We start from the raw sequence: 8015 nt of genomic DNA on the forward strand, positions 1-8015 counted from the left end.
ATTGGCTCTCCCTCATTCTTTGAATTGCTCCCATGTTCCTCCTAGTTGCTCCCTGGGATCAAATTCTCCCGAAAAGTACCCACCTTTAAGCTTTGTCTCAGATTCTGCTTTCTGGAAACTCAAGTCACACACAGATCAATTTGCTCACTAAAACCTCCAATGGCTTCCTGTACACTTAGAATGATATCCAAGCTACTTTCCCTTGTTTACAAAACTTTACATGTTCTGACTTCATCTCCAATCATATTTTAACAGAATCTCTTTGTCCACTAAGATTCAGCCATACTAGCCTTCCTTCCATTCTTTGAACACATTGAGCTTGTTTCTACCATAAGGGTTTTGGCACTAACATATTTTTTCTTAGAATTTCCCCCTTCTCTCTGAAAGGCTGGCTCCTTGCCATCTGTGTCTCAGTTTCATATGATTTTCTCAGAAAGAACCCCCTTGACCACCCAATCCTTAAACTGATTACCATTTACTTTTTTTATTTAAATGATCTTATTTATTATTTTTTAAACATCTTTATTGGAGTATAATTGCTTTACAATGTTGTGTGAGTTTCTGCTGTATAACAAAGTGAATCAGCTATACGTATACATATATCCCCATATCCCCTCCCTCTTGCGTCTCCCTCCCACCCTCCCTATCCCACCCCTCTAGGTGGTCACAAAGCACCAAGCTGATCTCCCCAAGCAATGCAGCTGCTTCCTGCTAGCTATTTTACTCTTAGTAGTGTCTATATGTCAATGCTACTCTCTCACTTCGTCCCAGCTTACCCTTCCCCCTCCTCGTGTCCTCAAGTCCATTCTCTACGTCTGTGTCTTTATTCCTGTCCTGCCCCTAGGTTCGTTAGAACCATTTTATTTTTAGATTCCATATATATGTGTTAGCATATGGTATTTGTTTTTCTTTCTGACTTACTTCACTCTGTATGACAGACTCTAGGTCCATCCAACTCACTACAAATAGCTCAGTTTCATTTATTTTATGTATGGCTGAGTAATATTCCATTGTATATATGTGCCACATCTTCTTTATCCATTCATCTGTCGATGGACACTTAGGTTACTTCCATGTCCTGGCTATTGTAAATAGTGCTGCAATGAACATTGTGGTACATGACTCTTTTTGAATTATGGTTTTCTTAGGGTATATGCCCAGTAGTGGGATTGTTGGGTCATATGGTAGTTCTATTTTTAGTTTTTTAAGGAAACTCCATACTGTTCTCCACAGTGGCTGTATCAATTTACATTCCCACCAAGAGTGCAAGAGGGTTCCCCTTTTCTCCACACCCTCTCCAGCATTTATTGTTTATAGATTTTTTGATGATGGCCATTCTGACTGGCATGAGGTGATACCTCATTGTAGTTTTGACTTGCATTTCTCTAATGATTAGTGATGCTGAGCATTCTTTCATGTGTTTGTTGGTAATCTGTCTATCTTCTTTGGAGAAATGTCTATTTAGGTCTTCTGACCATTTTTGCATTGAGGATTAATCTCCAAAATATATAAGCAGTTCATGTAGCTCAATACCATTTACTTTCTATTATACAGTTTACTCTAATTCTCCTAGCATTGATCAGGATCAGCTGTTTTGAATTTTTGTCTGAATTCCTCACTGCCATACAGAGATTAGATTAATCCTAAAATTAATCTTAAGAATAGAGACCTCAACTCTGTTATTACTATGTCTTGTTCACTGCTGTACAGTGTCTGGCAGAGTAAGCACTCAATAAACATTTGCTTAATGAATAAATGAATAAAATCACCATCTGAAACTTAATCATCTGTGTAGTTTTCAAAATATTGCTATGGCTTAAATGAGTTCTTTAAAGGTATTTCCCAGTATTACTATCACTTCTTATGATATCCAACTCCCTTTGCATTTCATTCTACTTTGTTTTCATCTCATCCTCTCCTCTCCTTGTGGATTTTGGCTCCTATTTCCAAGGGGTCTTATTATTATTGTTTGGTTAGTTAGTCCTGCCAATGGAGAGTTTTAATACAAATGGTACAGTTTGTCTTTGATCCTGAGGGCAGTAGATGCCATCTCTGACCTTAATTGAAGATGTCAAACAATTTTACAAAATTGTCTTCTGGACCTGGCTAAAATTTTTTTAAGATTTTCTCTGGGTTTCCATGGCATGGTACCCTTCCATCTCCTTTCCTCTTTTCCCCTCTAAATTGTTGTTTTCTGTTTATTCATCCTCAAATGAGTAGGGATCTATCCATATCCAGTGTTTATCATGAGATACTACATTGATATATTACCCTTTCCCCCAAGTCTAACAAATTCATGTGCTCTCACATCCTCAGATCTAGACGTGGTCAATGCTTTGAAGTGCAAAATTTCCATCACAACTTCTACTGTCTGAAATATACTCAGTTAGTGGAGGTTATGGTGACCTGACATGAACCCTTTCACTCTTGTTGCCCAGCACTCTGTATAGATGGAGCACATATTAAATTACAATTCTTAGTATGTATTATGTTTCTAAGGCCTATTCTAGCTCTACATTTATTTTTTTCCCTTCCTAGCATTTTATTGCTGATTCTACAGCTGCCAGGATAGTCTACCAGAATTCCAGCTGCTTTAAAAAAATAGCACCTTTATAGTTGTTTTGGTTGGCAATGACCTTGTGTTTCTAAACCAGGAAATAGTCTGAGGAGAGAGATGAAAGGTGCTCCTGACAACTTTCAAGAAAACAGGATTGCTTCTTTTCTAAATTATACCAAGAAAGAGCTATCAATTGTTTGCTTCAGTATAGTTTCATCAGCCTTAATGTTATTATGGGACATTTCATCCAGATTCTGGCAACAAGATGACCATCAGCTATAGTTTTCAGAATTGATATGAGTTTTCTAACTTTCCTGTATCTTCTTAGATATTTTAGTGGGTTACTTCTAGGCTGTCAGCTAGAAGATTCCATTTTAAATTAAAACTTTCATTTAATTACTCATGGAGGTTTAATCCCTCATGGAGATTCAATTTTATTTTTCCTATATTTGTTTCCATTCGATTTTTCCATTCAAAGGTTAAAAGTGTGTTAACACATGCAGAAACTAGAAAGAGATGGGAGAGAGCCAGAAAACTTATTTTTTTGAGTTCATAATATGTGCCAGGCATAGTGCTGTATGATTTATTTTGCCTTATTCTCATTTAACCATTGGAGTTAGGTGAAAATTATCCCTGTATTACACTGAAAAAATGAAGCCTCAAAGAGATTAGGTAATTTGCTCAAGGCTGCACAATTACATATTTGTTCAAGTTTTATTTGAAAGTACTATAATAAAGTGGAATAACAAATTATTAAACATCTGTTCATTCCTAACCCACAGCTTTCACTTCCAGATTTTAAATGAATTAACAGAAAACCAAAGCAAAAATTCCCTCTTCCTAATCCATTTGCTTTTATTTAGAGAGATTTCCCTCTTTGATAGAGACCCATACATAATTTGTAACTAGATATGTAAGTACAATTCTACAATCAAAACTGAAAAAGGATGTTCACAACATCTGTGCAACTTCATAAGAACCCTGCTGTATCCCCAGACTGTAAAATTTGGTCATCTCATTTCTTACCGTATCAACAAATTTCCTGGCCAGGGACTGGACATCTAAATTATCAATTGAAAAAAGGTTCCCAGGACTCAAGAAGCATGCACATCTAATAGGAGAATCACTGCCCCAACTCCATTATAAAGAAAAATACATTTATCTCTCAAGAGCCTCAGCTTCACTAAGGATTTTTCTGGAAGAACTCATCATGGGAAGCTTTGGAGGAGGCAGGTCTTGTGCCTCCTGTGAAAGGAGGGAATCCAGTGAAATCAAAAGGCAGGAGGCAGGGGTGTGTGTATGGAAAGTCTCAGGAAAAGGGCTGGGGGTAGTAGTGGAAGAACCCACTGTGAATCTACTCTAGAGAGAATGTCACTGATAGGCTTGAGATTAGAACACATAAGTGGAGTGAGTCCTGCTAATGGAGAGCTTTGAAGGCAACAGTCAGGAGTTTATCTTTGATCCAATGGATGGCAATGGATGCCATCCCTGGACTTAATGAATAGGCTCTTTCTCAGGCAGTGCGGTGACAATGCAGGGCTGTTCTATGACACGTTTACTCGTAGAATGCTGCAGCCAGCAAAGGAGAGAAGAGACAAACAGGCGACTACTAAATTCAGTGAGGAGGGGAAAGCGGTCCATTGTCATGTCATTGATTTCTACAGTTTTTTCACCTGTTTGTGGAGGGTCGTTTCATTTACTTGCTATTCCTTTCTTCCCACTGCTCAGCACTTCTCCCAAGTATTGCTTGGTTATTGACTGTGACACTTTCTGTTTAAGTTAGGCAACTGGGATAGGAGGAGTGCATAAAGAAGGACAGTAGGCTCTGTTTAGTCAGTTATTCTACTCGTGCATAAAAACTTCATTGACTAGAAAGGGTTAATGCCCCTCCAAATGGCTTAACTTAATCCCCAAGTGCAATTGGCTCATTTGAAGGATTTGGCCCATTGAGTGCATGTTAGCAGAGAAGCTGAAACACCTCTTCACTAAGTCCGGTGCAGTGAGGTTAAACCCAAGGGCATATAACAGGTCAGTAGCAGAGTCAAGAATAAAATCTTAGCCTTCTGAACCCCCTGAAAGTGCTCTCTTCACTTGACTAAGTTTCTTTCTTTTACAAGGTATGAGAAGAAAAATTAAGAAAAAAGGCATCCAATAAAAAAGTATGTATAGTAGATTTTTTCAGACACACAGAAGGAAGAAATTTGGAAATAGATGAAACAGACTTCAAGTACAAGTTAAGCAAAAATTTTATAAATGCTTAAAATGCAGCAGGGCAACCACCTCTGTTTTGGGATTGTGCATGGAACACCCTTATGCCCTGCAGTGTGAAAGCAGCCATCTCTCCCTTGATCAGCTATCGAGATACTAAAATTAACATTGTTTATGAATTACATACAAAGCGTATGTATTGGAAAGGCATATGGATACAGATAGAAAAATTTTTAAATAAAAATAATGGCTATTAAAAAGAGAACTAAACAAATAATTGTGCATATGGGTAGTACAGTGGAGATGTTAAAAGCTCTTGAAGAATCAAAGGCCTGAGTTTGCATTCCTGCTCTGCCACTTTAGTAGTGGTGATCAAAGTCACTTAACCTTTTAGGCCTGAGATTCCTTATTTGGGGGACCGGGAGCAGTGATTAAAATAGGCACTTTGTAGTATTCCTTGAGAATTAAATGAGATACTTTATATAAGGTACTTAGGACAGGGTCTGACATACAATAGACAGTATGTGTTAGCTCTTATTGTAGCTCACCAAAGGGCTGTCTAAGTTGAGATTGTGGTGGACAGAAGACAAGTGTAGGTTTAGGGAGATAACTTATAGTTTTCATGTATGTTTTCTGTTGGCAGCACCAAAGGTAAAGAGTAATGTAATCATGAGCATTTATATCCAGAACTAGGGAAATCAAATAGAATTTTTAAAAATGGAAAGCAAAGGTAGAATATCCAAAGAAACACACACAAAAAAACTGATGAAACAAATGTAGATAAGCTTAACTTATGTTCTAAGAATGCAACATATATCTGTGTTAAAAATTTTTTTTAAAGGCAGGTCTTAAATTACTATATGGCCTAGCAAATCTGTTCTCCTATATCAGATTCTAAAATTTTGTGATTAAGGGAATAATGATGTGGTATAAACTGGAAAAGGAGATTTTTAGAATGTTTTTATTTAGATCAGAGCTGTGTCCACAGGCAATATGAATTGAAGACTCATGAATTTGATCAATAAAAATACTTAATTAAAAGATAATTGAGGTCAAACATATTCTTTCTTCAAAAAGACTTCTGAATCTAAATTATCTATATGACTGCCCACACTATCTGTTTTGATGTTATTGTTTCATTTAAGACATTATCCCATGTAGCAATGCAAAGGAGAATTCTTTTGTTCAGTTAGTTACCCTGGCTACGCAAATTTTTGCCCAACAGCCTTGCCTTATCCTAGATTAATAATCTGTGAAGGCCCACTGAAACTCTACAAAAACTTGTGTGTGTTTGTGTATGTGTATACATTTCTTTGGGTTCAGGGTACGTAGCACTTATCAGATCTTTGAAGGAGTATATGACATCAAAAAGTTGGAAACCATTAACTCTTTGGATCTTCTTCATGTTGCCCAAGCATTTTCTGACCCAAGGTTACACTTTGTCTTTAAAATGACTTCTGCTTCTGGCCCTGTGACCATGCCTAGCCCACACCGTCATCACTGCTCACACTTGATCCTCTTATTCCTGGTTTCTTGTCTTATCCCATAACCTTAGCTAGCCAACGCCAGGTACTGACAAGATTTTTTTCTTTTCTGATAGTTTACTTCATGGTGTCCGTAGCTATGTGGAAAATGGATTTATACATGAAATTTACCTAATCCAGATGAAAAACCTCTGATGGAGGGAGACATCAGGCTTACAGACTGAGAACAGAAACAAAGCCAGGGCTTTCTTCACTTCAGGGAGCTAAAACATAGATTCCAAAAGGCAAAAGGAGAGCACTGAATTGCACTGACTCACACCCTACGTGATATTGATATTGAACTTTTTATGGGTGTGTGTCATAACACATATTTTTCATAACAGGGAAGACAGAGTTTAGATGACAGATTACAGGTACAGTTTATAATCCCGCACAATATTGAGAAGAAGGCTGTGTACTATAAAGGGAACATGTAAATATTGGGCAGATTAATTTCGTCATATTCCTCCCTTCCACCTTTATTTTTTTCCTTCTTGTCTTTATCTTCATCTGTTAATTTTTATTAATAATATTTTTGCAAATATTTTTGCTTTCTGATCAGTAGAAATAATAACTTTCCTCTTCTTAACAAGTAACACTTTTTCTTATGATAATGCCTGAGTTATCATTAGTTAGAATGTTTTGCACTGTTGCCAATTTGAAAGGCACTTTTCTAGACTTTACTTTTCAAAGAAGTAGTCAAGGAGTTTAAAATCTAGTGGTCAAATTCACTGAATTGCTAGTTTTCAGTTATGAGGAACACCTACTGCTTTTCCCTCTCATTTCCAAGTAAAAGAAGTCCCTAGGCAGTGTTTCTTAATCAGGAGCAATTTCACACTCCCACTATCATCCCTGACATTGGGCAATATTTGGGTACATTTTGCATTGAAACACCTAATAGTTGTGCTACTGGTATATAGTGGGTAGATCCTACAGTGCATAGGACAGCACCCTACAACAGAGAATTATCCAGTCCACAATGTCAACAGTGCTGAGGATGAGAAACTCTGCCCAAGGATCTCACTCACCATGCCTAATGCTCTCCTTCCCCAGAGAAGAGGAACAACTTACTTGGTTTGCAAGTATGAAGTGGACTTGCTGCCACAGTTTGTCCCTTTGCTTTTCTCTCTGGAATCCCACAGCCTACAGAGAGGGTGGCTTTATACCTGCTGTCAGTCACGTGATAAAGTTGGTCAAGCAGGCTGTGCTCCTACCTCTGCAGACAAGCAGGGGTTTTGTAATGGTAATGGGAATGGGGTGACTTCAATTCAGAGGAACCTTAGCAGGACTATTAGGACTTATCTAAGCTATGTCCTTCACTATTGCTTTTATCAGTAATAAAGCTGACATTTTGATCTCTAACTGTTTGACTCTTGTATCATTCTCTGTAAATTGGTTCTGATCTCAGGTTGGGAACAGTGGTGTTATTTTTTGACCCCCTAGAACCCAAAATCTGTTACTGTCTGGTGTTTCAGGAACTTAATGGCTTACCTCCAGGATTCCTGGACTTCCATATCAGAGAATCTCACTCAGTCAAGGCTGCTAAAACTAATGCCAACTAATTAATTTAAGACACATGTTAGAGCTGAGATGATCAAAATAAGAATACTAGATATCAGTTTCAAGCCTTCTTTTTTTCAATGTAGCATTTTTGCTTTTTCATAGGTAATATAAAGGAAAATTTATTACAAAGATGACCTTATGGGATTTTTTTTTGTCTCTGAAAA

At 37.4% G+C, this 8015-nt stretch overlaps 1 long non-coding RNA gene across 1 annotated transcript in view; it reads right to left on the bottom strand.

Annotated features, from left to right (window-relative positions):
- Positions 1-7504, bottom strand: part of LOC125964961 (uncharacterized) — a 113557-nt gene extending 106053 nt beyond the window's left edge. Inside the window, exons 1-2 of the long non-coding RNA XR_007478312.1 lie at positions 7360-7504; positions 6421-6512 (exon numbers count right to left, since the gene is read on the bottom strand). This is a non-coding gene — a long non-coding RNA (uncharacterized LOC125964961). The remainder of the gene's footprint in view (positions 1-6420; positions 6513-7359) is intronic.
- Positions 7505-8015: the final 511 nt, after the last annotated feature.

The sequence above is a fragment of the Orcinus orca genome, chromosome 7 (genome assembly GCF_937001465.1).
Source record: "Orcinus orca chromosome 7, mOrcOrc1.1, whole genome shotgun sequence".
NCBI classification, from domain to species: Eukaryota; Metazoa; Chordata; class Mammalia; order Artiodactyla; family Delphinidae; genus Orcinus; species Orcinus orca.